General features: G+C 48.5%; 1 pseudogene; it reads left to right on the top strand.

The window, feature by feature from the left end:
• Positions 1–2,599: 2,599 nt before the first annotated feature.
• LOC142841118 (large ribosomal subunit protein eL19-like) lies at positions 2,600–3,149 on the top strand (annotated as a pseudogene).
• The last annotated feature ends 10,592 nt before the right edge of the window (positions 3,150–13,741 follow it).

Raw genomic sequence — 13,741 nt, 5'->3', positions numbered from 1 at the left:
TGCCTGAGTGTACGTATGTGTGCCAGGTGCAATGAATGTCCGCAGATGGCAGACGAGGGCACTGGATCCCTTGGAACTGCAGTTACAGATAGTTGAGAGCCATCACGTGAGCACAACCAAACTCCAGAGCAGCATATGCTCTGACCGCATCTTTTCAGCCCCTCTAATGGACTTCTAAACCCGAGCAAATGTACTAGCATGCTTTATCACTGCCAGAGTGACAGGCAGCCCATGCCTTAGCCTACTTCTTGGGGGAATCATGAGATGTCCCAATCTCTTGTTTTTGAAGAACTTTTCATGAAAACACTAGAGCACAACAACTACACTTCTACAAGATTTATTTACAGGTATGTGTGTCTGCATGTGTGTATATACACTGTATGAATGCAGTTACCTTCAGAGGCCAGATGAGGGCATCATATCCCTGGAAATTTGAGTTACAGGCAGCTGTGAGCAGTTATGAGATCTTGACCTGTTGTGTGCATCTGATCACTAATTAGGAAAACATATTCCCACCCCTGATATTGCTGAAATAAGTGAGTTTAGCAAGTTAAATATGTAATTTATTAAGTGTGTCAATTAAAACCAAAGGCATCAAACTTCACATGTGGGTGCTGGGATCTGAAACCCAATACTCCGAAACAGCAGCAAGTGCACTTAACCACTGAGCCGTCCTCCTGGCCCTCAAGCTACAGTTATTCATCTTCTTTCTTTAATATGTGTTTGGTGGTCGGCAAATTTGACCCTTTTACCTGTCAGGATTATCTAAATCTTGGGGCACTTAGGAATTCAAGAACTGATTCGCAGATGGGATGTCTTTCTATGACTAAAGCAAGGACAGATTCAGTAAAGAGCCAAAGACAATAATGACAAGAAATGAATGATATCATTTGGGGAGGTCCAGACCCCTAGAAGATCTTGTCCTACTGTGTGCATCTGATTCCTCATTAGAAAAGCGTATTCCTATCCAAACACTGCTGAAATAAGTAAGCCGAGAAACACTCGTTATGCAAATTAAAACCAAAGGCATCAAACTTTGCATTCCTGATTACATATTCAAACCATACAATTACAGCGTATAAAATCAATTTTTACTATAGTCATAAGTAGCAATTAGACATAGTGTTTTAAAATTCAAATGATATTTGTATTAGATGAAATTCCTCCTCTTCCCCAAGCCCCAGGAAAACATCTGACTAGGAAATGATCTCCTGCGGTTCTTTTCTTCCCAAGGAGCCCCCCAAACAGCTTCTTATGACCCATTTCAGCTTAGGGGATGCAGTGGGAAAGAAAGGACATTGACTCCCTCCAAACTCTGGGTCACTAGGGTCAGGGGTTCAGAGTCTTCATTCAGATATGCCAACATTTTGTCAAAGATTTGATGCACAAAGAAAGTTGGGAAGAAAATGAGGGCAGATAAAGGGAAGAAGCAAGCAGAAACCAAAAATTAGTTTTGTTTTGCTTTCCAGACTTTGGTGGTAGTGTAGTGGTATGTGTGGATTTTTCCAGAGGAAATACACAGCAGAAGGCTCAGAAACCGTAAAAACCCAACACCTGGATCATGGTCTCTATGCACCATTCCTTCCTAAAAGGAACCAAGGCTTCCTTGGAACGATGGATTCCAGATGTGGAGAAAAGCAGACAGTACATATATGTGTACAAATCAAACTAGAAGATTCTCGGGACTGATGGAAACATGTTCAGAGGACAACAGATTTAGCTTAAGCTGTGTGTGTGTGTGCATGTGAGTGCAGATGCCTGTGGAGGCCAGAAGAGGGCATCAGAGTCCCTGGAGCTGGAGTTACAGGTTGTTGTGAGCCACCCCACATGTGTGCTGGGAACCGAACTTAGGTCCTCTACAAGAGTGGCTCCTAACTATTGAGCCATGTCTCTCCAGCCCCAGATATAGCTTTTTGAGGCAAGTCTTCTTTGTAACTGACTTAAACAAAATTCACCAGTGGATATTCTACTAGATACCATTCTCCTTGAGATAACAAGATTCCTGACAGAAGCAAGACAAGGGGAGAGAGGTGGTTTGGCTCATGGTTTCAGGATAGGGAAAGCATGGTGGCTGGAGTAACTTGTCTATGGAGGCCTGAGCTTATAGCAGCTTGCTGCATTGCCCTGGAAGACAGGACAAGAAGGATATTTGGTCTGGAAGTGGGAACAGGGAACCCATTTCCTCTAGGTAGGCCCTACCTCCTAATGGTTCCAAACTCTCCCCAAACAGATTATCAGCCAGGGGATCAGTTGTTCAAACGCATGATCCTCTGGGAGGTATTTGAAGCGTGACAAATGCTAAGTCATTTTTTGTGTCAGTTAGCTCCCTAACTGTGGCGGAACACCAAAGACTACAGCCAAGAAGAAAAATGTTTCTTTTGACCGTGGTTTCAGCTCAAGGTCACTTGGCTGTCTTGTTTCTGTATCTGTGGTGAGATAGTGAATTATTGTGGGGAGTCAATATGGAGCCAAGTTGCTGACCTCGTGACAGATAGGAAGCAGAGATGAACTAAGAGTGTATTTGCGCATGTGTCTGGAGGGGGTGGGAGACGGGATGGAGGCGGGGCAAGCTCTTTTGCTGAGGCATCTGTCCGCAGCCATGAGTATGCTCAGGCTACACAAGAGACTTGCTTCTAGCGTTCTCTGCTGTGGTAAAAAGAAAGTCTGGTTGGATGGACCCCAATGAGACCAGTGAAATCACCAATGCCAACTCCGGTCAGCAGATCTGGAAGCTGATCAAAGATGGGCTGAACATCCGGAAGCCTGTGACTGTCCATTCCCAGGCTCTCTGCTGGAAAAACACTTTGGCTCAACAGAAGGGCAGGCATACGGGCATAGGGAAGCGGAAGGCTACTGCCAATGCTCGAGTGCCCGAGGTGACCTGACTGAGAAGGATGCGGCTCCCACGCCGACTTTATAGGAGATACTGGGTATCCAAGAAGATTGACTGCCACGTGTACTACAGCCTGTACCTGAAGGTCAAAGGGAACGTCTCCAAAGACAAGCAGATTCTTTTGGAGCAAATCCACAAGCTGAAGTCCTGCACCCAGGCTGAGGCTTTTAGGTCCAAGATCAAAGAAGCACAAAAGCTCAGGGAGGAGCCCCTCCAGGTCAAGACCCTGTCCAAGGAGGAGGAGACCAAGAAATAAAGTTTCCCTCCAGTCTGTACATAGGGGGCTGCCTGTGACCATAGGTAGATCAGTCATTAAAATAAAACAAGCCTTAAAAAAAAAGTGCACCTTGGGAGGTGGGCACTGGGATAAGATCTAGCCCCTAAGGTAAGGATCTGGAGCAGAGTCGTTAGATTTGCGTCAGGAAACCCTTGCCCGGAGCAAGGACTGGAACACTTTGCTGGGGAAACCGACCCCCACCAGAACAGAACTGTAACACTTCTGTTGGGATACCTTTCTGAGCTGTAGGTAATCCTTGGTCCTCACTCCCTTGAACCAGGCTCCCTCACCAGTTTCCACTACCTCCCAATAGCCCATTAAGCTCAGAATCCAGAGGCTGGAGAGCTGGGTCAGCAGTTATTAGCATAGAGGGTTGAAGTTCAGGTTCCAGACTCACTGGGAGGCTCCAGATTCGGGGGACACAGTGCCCTCTTCTGGCCTTCATGGGCTCTGCACTCACATGTGCAAAACGCAGACAAAATACACAGAATTAAACAGCAGCAACAAGAAATCTTTAGCTGCGAATCTATCAATGGGTTAATTCTTTGGGGTGGCCAGAGATCTCATGATCCAATTACTTCCCCGGAAGTCCCACCTCTGAACATGGTTGCCAGAGAAACAAGTGTTCAACACAGGAGCCTCTGGGAACATTGAATACTCTAACTATAACAGCATTGACTAGTATGTGGTGGGAAAGGATGCTTGTGCCTCCACAGATCACCTCAAAGACTCATTCATTACACAGAAGAAAAAGGGGCATGGCTCAGCAGGTGAGAGCACTGGCTGCTCTTGTGGAGAACGCTTTTGTGGGTCCCAGGCCCCACGTGGTAGCTCACAACCATTTGTGACACAGGTTCCAAGGGATCTAGTGCCTCCTCTGACCTCTGAAGGATGCCAGGCAGGCATGTGGTAACACCCATACATGCAGGTAAAACATCCATACACATAAAGATAACTAATCTAAGAAAAAAAAGCAAAGGGGTCTTCTCTATGGAGAGATCCGACATAATCAAGGGTTCCATCTCAACCCCCAGTAAGAGAGCAGCTGACACTGTGGGCCTCTCGACGAAGGACTCGTTTCCTGTAAGAACTGAAGGGTGCCAAGGATGTTGAACTTAATCTGACCATGGGGATTAGTGGAACACCTCAAACTGAGGGGCAGTCAACAAAACAGCATGTCCAGATGCTAAAGATGTCCGCTTCCAGAATGCCTAAGATAGAAGGCTGGGTGTGAGGGTGCACACCTTTAACCCCAGCACTCAGGAGGCAGAAGCAGAGACAGGAGGATCTCTGTTGAGTTTGAGGCCAGCCTGGTCTACAGAGTGAGTTCCAGCACAGCCAGGACTAACTACACAGAGTGGCCCTATCTTGAAACACACAAACAAATAAACAAGCATGGATCTCCAAGACAGGGCTGGAGTGATGGCTTAGTGGTTAGGAGTGCTCGCTGCTCTTGCAGAGGACCTGAGTTCAGTTCCCACATCCAACTTCTTGTAACTCCATTTCCAGGGAATCTGGCGCCCTCTTCTGGCTTCTGTGGCACTGCACGAATGAACACATCCGCAATTAAAAATGAAGAGTGCTGTGTGGAGGCTTACTCTGAAGGGCCGGGCGTCATCCAGATGGCTGCAGTGAGCTTAGGACACCATAGACCACACAGCAAGTGAACAGCTGTGCAAAGCAGAATTCTGGGCACCTTCCATGGGGGCACCATGATGGGGCATGACTTTGTACTGCTGCGTTTGCCAGAGGGCCACGTGGCCTTCTGTAAGTGACCCCTCACTGAGTTCTAGAAGCCCAAGAAACCCACTGGTTCCCACAAAAAATAAATGAATTAGTAAGTAGATAGTTAAATAAATGAAAAGTCGAAAGGAACAATCTGGTTAGTTCCTTATCCCTTTATTTATCTAAATATGTTAGGTAATTCTTAACAGAATAATGGATTTGTTTTTAATAATGAATTATTAAATGAATGTGAAATCACTGTAACATGACTTGCTTTTCTTCAATTAACAGTTAATTGACTTTCATGCATATTTAACTTTGGAGTAAAAATATATTCACATGCCTAAAAATGAAAGGTTACAAAAAAAAATTCCCTGGGGCTGGAGAGACAGATCAACAGTTATGAGGGCATATTGCAGAGGACCTGAGTTCAATTCCCAGAATTAGCATCTGTGACTCCAGCTCCAGGAGACGAAGCGCCCTCTTCTGACATCCGCAGGCACCAGGCTCACACATGGTACAAATGTCCGTGCGAAACACTCATGCACATGAAGCTAAATAAACAAATCTGAAAACAATCAAGGGGCTGGAGACTGCTTAGCAGCTGAGAGCACCGGCTGCTCTTCCAGAGGATTCAGGTTCAATTCCCAGCACCCATATGGCAGCTCACAACTGTTTGTGACTCCAGTTCGAAAGGATCTGACACCCTCTTTTGGCCTCCATGGGCACTGGCACACACATGGCGTATAGACATACATGCAGGCAAGATACCTGTATACACAGAAAAATTTTAAACTAAAATTAAAAAAGAAGTGAATGAAGAGGGCTGTTGTTATAGTTGAGGGTTGTTGACTGGTTGCCTAGTAGCCCAGCATGCGTAAGGCCCTAGGTTCAGTCCCCAGTACTTCGTGCACACATACACAAACCCCCCGCCTGGACAGGAACGTCTGATAGAGTCACTTGCTCACAGACTGACGAATCTGCTCTCCATAGGAACCAGATGCCCACATATTTGTCTTGCTAGAACACCCAGATGAAGAAACCTAGCCTAATGTCACTTGCTTGAGAACTTTATAAGATTTTAATGTCTACGGCTCCAAATTAGCACGTCTCTGTCCAAGGGTATGAAGAACTAATCTGAGTATAATGATGCGATAATGTAATAGCAGGAGCAGAGACCCAAGCCGCTGCCTGCGCTTGCGTTGCAGCGGGGCCGTTAATAGACCCCATCAACCAGGGCCTGACTCGGGAGGCTTAACGAGAACAGTTCCCGGATGACCCTTGGTGGCGAGAAGGATCAGCCGTCACTCACGGCGGGAGCTGCGGACCGACTTCTGCTCGGAAGCCACACTTAGCATTCAGATTTCAGAGTTCTCCAAAGGGAGCTGCTCGTGCCATGAGTGACAAGGCCTGTGGGGGCGGGAGGGGGAGGCCCGGAGCCTTGATGAACGCCGCCGCCTCCCCTCTCCACGTGCTTGACTTCCCGAGCGAGCTGCCCCGTGTGTCTGTCTGAAGTCTGAGGGGTGGGCCGCTCCGAGCAGGGCATCGATACCTTTCAGGATAATTAAGTCCCTAATTGAGTGTCTCCATTCAGCTGAGGCAATTTATGTGGCGGCTTGTCGTGTCCGCGTGCCAGTTCCGCTTCCGTCAAGTGTACATATTTTCCCTTATTTCCTTTGGTGGGTTTGTGTGTGGTATGCGTGGCCTGTGTGTGTGGGGGGGGGTGTTTGGAATGTGCACGTGTTGTGTTCGGAGGGTGTGTGTTGTCTGTGGTGTGTTTGTATTTGTGTGTGTTCTGTGTGTGGTGTATAGTGTGTATGTGTGTGGTATGTAGTATGCAGCCTGGGTGTGATGTGTGTGTTCATATGTGAATGCACACCCATGCCCGAGCATGTGGCGGCCAGAGGAGGACATCAGCTGCCTTCCTCCAGCTCTTTCTCTTATTCCCTTGAGGCAGGGTCTTCTCTTGAACATGAAGTCTGCTGTTGCCCTGACTGGTGAGCCCTCCAAATCTGCCTGTCTCCATCCTGCAGCACTGAGGTTACACTCTTCATAGCATGCCTATTTTCTGCATGTGTGTGTATTGGGGGGATGTTTTACATGGGTGCCAGGGATTTGAACTCAGGACCTCAAGTCTACATATACTAGGCAAGCACTATATAATTAAACTGCATCTTCAGTCTGCTTCTGTTTCCATAAGGCTCTCATGCCAACCGCAACCGTCCTGTGTTCATGCTGTGGTCTTCTGAAGGATCCCTGCCTATTAAGGCCATCAGTTTGGGAGGTCTAGCATTTCAACTCAGGACACAGACAGTCAGACCACAGCAAAAAGAAAAAAAATCGTGTACTGATATATATCTTCAGCATGGCCTTTACCAACAGATTTTCCTCTTATCTCTTATTACTACTTTTGGAGGGTGTCACTGCTTTGACTCCTGTATACTCAAATGTTTATGAAGCGCTTACTAACTGCGCTGATCCAGGATAGCTCTGGATTCCAGGTGTTAGCCCACACCATCTGATCTGGTTTTGTCCTTCTAAGTGGAGTCCCAGCTTGACACCTCAAACAGTCATGGGGTGTGTGGGATGAGTGGGGCTTGGCTCTGTGCAGAAATCCTCAGAACTTTGGGGAGCACGGTGCCCACTGCCAGCTTCTCTCTGTCTCACACAACCGAAGAGGTGGAGACTCTCAACAGGGCCCGCGATGCAGTCTTCTGGTTGAGAAACCTATTTTCCAAAGGCTCAGAAGGGATGGGATGGCCACATTAGGGCTGTAGGACAAATCAACACGGACCTAATTTCCACACATTTGTCCTTTTCTGTGCTAGCTTTCCTTCGCTGGAGGAGGGTTCACCTACCTGAGCTCTTGGTTTGCAAGGTTTCAGTTTCTGATTGGCTGGCTGCATGGTTTGGGGCCTGAGACAAGATGGAGACAGAAGTGAGTGGCGGAGGAGGCTGGTCACTTTATTGCAGCTGGGAGGTAGAGGGCCAGAGGGGCCAGGGCCAAGGTGTACCCTCAAAGTCATACCATGTCCTCCATCAGGGAAGCTCCATGTCCAGTTTTTGCTGCCTCCCAGCAGTCCTCTGTCTTTACATGTTACATGTCTACTCTGCATGTGCACGTGGGCACACATGTACATGGAGGGGTCAGAGGTCAACTCGCAGGAGTCTGATGCCTTCTTCCACGATGTGGGTCCTGGGAACCAAACTGAGGTTATCAGGCATGGCCACAAGGGCCTTTACCCACTGAGCCATCCAGCTGTCCAGCCAATGGTCCTTTCAATGACAAATCTAATAATGGGTGGACACACTGATGAAGTCAGAGTCCCTAAGTCACACAGTGAGCGTTGCTGTAGCAGAGGCCAGCCCTTCAGCACAGACGCCTTTGAGGGGACACATCACATCCAAGCCAGCATTCCTACCCTGAGTCTAACTTTAATGTAGCTGCTTCCGTGTGGACACAAGTTGAGAAGACGGTGTGATGAACCCCAAATTAGTTAAAACCTAAAGGGTTTTATTATTTCCACATATGTACTTGAATTGTACCCATCCGTCATGACTTTTGCTCTCCCCTCCTGGATCCCCAGCGACCTCCTCCATTTTCACATGCTGCCCCCCACCCACCCCATCCCACTCTGATCCCACAAGGAGGGAAACTGTGGAGCACTTGTCTTTTGTAGTCTGGCTGCTTTCTCCCGTTCCACACACTCTCCTTCAATGATGTGACGTTCTTCTGCATGGCAGGAGAGCGTCCATGGTGGGCATGCACCTCACGTTCTATCTGTCCTTCAGCTGGGCGGGTTCTGTAGCTGGGCTCCTGTGGGAAAGCCTCAACAACCACAGGGGGACAGGCACACCCAGAGCAAGGCAACTCTGATTCTTCTGGTTACCACGTGGTGGGCGGCTTTGAAACATTAAATGACTTATCTGAAGTTGAGTCGTGTTTCATAAAAGGGTGGGTAGTGTCTCTAGACTCGTCCTTTGGGGAAGTGACGATTTGGCGTTCCCTGGCAAGCTTGCCATCCCTTGTCTTCTCCCTAAATTCTGGACTGCTGCTGCTCTTTCCCTTTCTCATGTCCAAGGTGACGACATTTACCCCTCCCCCCATAACTAAATGTGTCAAGAGGATACTTAAAGAAACTAGCCGGGCATGGTGGTGCACGCCTTTAATCCCAGCACTTGGGAAGCAGAGGCAGGCGGACCTCTGAGTTTGAGGCCAGCCTGTCCTATAGGGCTAGTTCCAGGATAGCCACGGCTACACAGATAAACCTTGTTTTGAAAAAAATCAAAACCAAAACAAACTCCATAGGATCCAGCTGGGCCTGATGGTGCACACCTGCAATCCCAGAACTTAGGAGTCTGAGGCAGGAGGATCGACGAGCTCACGGCCATCCTGGCCTACACACAAAAGCACCGAACAGTCTCACACACATACAGACACATGCACAGGGTGGGGGCTGGAGAAATGGCCCAGAGCTTAAGAGAGTTCACTGTTCTTACAGGAAACCCGGACCCAGTTCCCAGAAGCCACGCTGGGCAGCTCACAGCCATTTATAACTTCAGGTATAAGAGGTCCTCTGTGGGCACCTGATATGTGCCCTTGCTAGAAATTTTATGGTCAAAATTATTTCAGCTGTGCAATTTGTGAAAGTAATTTCTTTATCTGTTTTTACCAAGGAGGAAATGTTTGAAGAACAATGAACAGTGCTAAGCATGGCTCACAGTGTCTTTAGGATGGCCTGGAACTCATTGTGTAGTTCAGAATAGCCTTAAACTTACTAAAGTGTGTACCACCATGCTCCTCTTCTCTCTCTCTCTCCCCCTCCCTCTCCCTCCCCCTCCCTCCCCCTCTCCCTCCCTCCCCCTCTCCCCCCCTCCTTCCCTCCCTCCCTCTCTCTCTCCCTCCCTCTCCCTCTCCCTCTCCCTCTTTCTCTCCCTCCCTCCCTCCCTCCCTCCCTCTCCCCTCCCTCCCTCTCTCTCCCCTCCCTCCCTCCCTCTCTCCCTCCCTCTCCCTCTCCCTCTTTCTCTCCCTCCCTCCCTCCCTCCCTCCCTCTCCCCTCCCTCCCTCCCTCTCTCTCTCTCCCTCCCTCTCCCTCTTTCTCTCCCTCCCTCCCTCCCTCTCCCCTCCCTCCCTCCCTCCCTCTCTCTCTCCCTCCTTCTCCCTCTCCCTCTTTCTCTCCCTCCCTCCCTCCCTCTCTCTCTCCCTCCTTCTCCCTCTCCCTCTTTCTTTCCCTCCCTCCCTCTCCCCTCCCTCCCTCTCTCTCTCTCTCCCTCCCTCTCCCTCTCCCTCCTTCCCTCCCTCCCTCCCCTCCAATTAGTGCTGCCTGTTGACCAATCTCGTCTATATCCTGGGTAGTTTCCGAGTTCATGGGTTCAATGACTGGTGAGGTCCTGAAGACAGCATTTCACAGTCCTCCTCCCCACCCTCCAGCCCCTATATCTTTCTGCTCTGCCTTCTATGATGTTCTTGAACCTGGGGGATGAGGGTTGAGATGGATGTCCCACTTAGGGCTGAGCAATGGATACCAGATGTCTGACTAGGAAGTTCCTTAGTCCTCTGACCTTGGCAGGAAGGGAAAGCACACTGTCTTGGCAGAACTTTGACTCCAGAACCACCCTCTGCCCCCTGGCATCCACCTTCCACCCAAGGCTACCCCTCTCCCACACACACATAGGGGAATCCTCTCCACAACTCTAGTTCACCTGGGACTCCAGAGAGGAGGATCCCCTCCCGAAGCCCATCAGGTCCAAGGGCACACCAACTTTGGTAGTACTGAACCCAAAATGCTTCTCCCTCGCAGTCCGTCCCCACAGCTCAGCCCTCATCAGATGACCCTAGATCTCCCACACAGCTGCGGTCACTGTGGACGTTTGCCTGTGGTCCATGAGTGGAAGTTATCACTGTGTATCCCTGGCTGTCCTGGAACTCTCTCTGTAGACCAGGCTGGCCTCAAACTCACAGAGATCCTCCTGCCTCTGCCTCCCGAGTGCTGGGATTAAAGACATATGCCACCACCACCCAGCTGGTTTTTAAACAAGGAGTCTTGGAGCTAGAGATCTGGTTCAGTGGCTAGGAGCATTTGCTGCTCTGGCAAAGTACCCGAGTTCAGTTCCTAGGATCCACATGGCCGTTCATAACTCCAGCCCAAGAGACTGGAAGTCTTTTTCTGGCCTTCAAAGGCACCAGGTACATATGTGGTTCGTATAAATAAATGCAGGCAAATACTCATACACATAAAATAACAATTAAAGATAAATTACGGGCTGGAGTGCATGCTGCTCTTCCAGAAACCTGGGTTCAGGTCCTAGCATCTATGTCAGACAGCTCCCAGCATCCTCTAACTCCAGCTCCAGGACCTGACACCTCTTCAGGCCTCTGAGGGCACAACACTCGTGTGCACACACCCCTACATAGACACACATACATATACTTAAATAAAAATTAATTTCTAGCCGGGTGGTGGTGGCACACGCCTTTAATCCCAGCACTGGAGCGGCAGAGGCAGGCGGATCTCTGTGAGTTTGAGGCCAGCCTGGTCTACAAGAGCTAGTTCCAGGACAGGCTCCAAAGCTACAGAGAAACCCTGTCTCAAAAAACCAAAACCAAAACAAAACAAAAATCTGAAAAAGGTGTTAAGTCAGAGTGGAGATTTTGCTCAGTGGCTAAGAATCTTTGTTGCCCTTGCAGAGGACCTGGGTTCAACTCCAAGCGACCACGTGATAGCTCACAACTGTCTGTAACTCCAGTTCCAGGGGATCCCATGTCCTCTTCTGACCCCTTGGGCACCAGGTATACACAGTGTGCATCCATACACACAGGTAAAACACCGTACACATAAAATAATCAAATAAGTCTAAAAAACTAGAAGCTATCATGTGTCTTATGTCGTTGTGTTAGATTGAATTTTGAAGTATTTTGAAAGCCGGTCACTCTTCTCGTGTGGTTCTGACTGGTGCTACCTGGTTTGGCCTTCCCACTGTTTTGATTGTCATTACAGAAGGTTGCTTTCCAGAAGCTCCTTGGGTTTCGCGCTGCCTTGGGTCTGAAAGCGAAGGCTGTGTAATAAGGTTGACTTGTAAGGCCAGCACCAGTCCTCCCGGTGGGTTTTAATTGTCATTGCAAAAGAAAAGATTATTCTCCAGAGTGAGACAACTGGTCTCTGGGAAAGACTCTGGCTTTGAAAGAGTTACCATGACAACCTCTGTCTTTAGGGCAGCATTTGAGTTTTATGAAAACAAAGGACTTGGCTTTGTGTTGAGTTGGTCACCATGGCAGTGCCACAGCCTGCGGACTTCACCCGCTCCCTTCGCTCCTGGGGGCACGTGTTTTTCTTCTGAGATTTGGAGACTCAGCTCAGCACGGAGCGGCCATCTCCCACCTCCCTCTGGCAGCTCGGACTCACAGTGGGAGCCTGCTCATATCTGCGAAACGAGATGTATTTTCTCTAAGACAGCAGGTTCTGTTGGCTGGACACGGCCCTTCACCGCGTGCTTACTGCTCCTTAAATACGGGGCTCTAACTCAGGAAAGATTTCTGTGCACCGGAACACACTCTGTTTATGTCTCTGCCCACCGTCCCTCTCCACCACCCTTTCTCTGGCCATGGTGTGCTGTTTGTCCCTTGACTGGTCCACTGACACTGGGTTATTCTCTTAAGGGGGAAATGTTATCTACACTGACAATTATTAATAATCTGAAAGTGGTCCAGCAGTGGTGGCCCACGCCTTTAATCCCAGCACTCAGGAGGCAAAGGCAGGTGGATCTCTGTGAGTTCAAGACCAGCCTGGTCTATGGAGTGAGTTCCAGGATAGCCAAGGTTACACAGAGAAACCCTGTCTCAAAATACAAAACAAAACAAAAATCTAAAAGAGACTCAGGTGGCAGAAGAAACCATTATATATGTGTTTCTGTGTGTGTGTGTGTGTGTGTGTGTGTGTGTATACACAAGAGTGCAGTGCCCACAGAGGCCAGAAGAGGGCATCAGATCCCTATCAGATCTGCTGGGAACTGAACACTGGAACTCAGGTCCTTTGCAAGAACACTCTTAAGCACCCAGTCACCTTGTCTGCTTTTATTTTTCTATGACTTTATTTTTTGGGGCTGGAGATCCAACACTCTCTTCTGGCCTCTGTGGGCACTGCACACATGTGATGCACACACATACATACAGACAAGCACTTAGAAACATAAAATAAAAATATACAACTCCTCCACATCATATGCATGTATGGCATACACACATACATATGCATGTATATATATCATATGTGTATAGACACACACACACACTGGCTGTTTTATCATCTCTATTTTTTTGCATTTCTTTTGGGGTTTGCACCTTTTCGCTGAGTGAAAAATCCCCTTCTTTGTTTTGTATGGCAATGACAGTACTAAGAGGCTGTGGCTGGTCTCTGTCGTCCCCCACCATCCTAGCATCCTGGGCTGGTGGTGTGGGTTTCCTCCTTGACAGAGAGGGTTGTTTTTAAAAGGCGTCTTAAAATCCCAGGTTTGAATTTTAAAAAAATTAATCTCTTACAGATGATTTCTAGTTTTACTAAATTGGCACATCCTGTGGTGGAATTAGACATTTTCCACTCGTGACATTTCTGTGATTAAGTTGATTACACACAGGCAAGGTTGTGTGGTCCCGCCAGTCAGCCGCGCTCCTACCGAACCTGCCTTAAATGGGGACGTTCGCGCTGAAGCACCTCACTGTGGTTTTCTTCCCGACATTCATGCCTCAGTTTCTTCTACTGTGCTTAATAATTCGGTGATTGGCATTTGTGTTAGCAACCCGACCACCTTCACTGGGAAGCGTTCCTCCTGGCTGGTAATATCTCGGCCCA

This window comes from Microtus pennsylvanicus, chromosome 1 (genome assembly GCF_037038515.1).
Source record: "Microtus pennsylvanicus isolate mMicPen1 chromosome 1, mMicPen1.hap1, whole genome shotgun sequence".
NCBI lineage: Eukaryota > Metazoa > Chordata > Mammalia > Rodentia > Cricetidae > Microtus > Microtus pennsylvanicus.
This window is presented reverse-complemented; position numbering and strand designations above follow the sequence as displayed.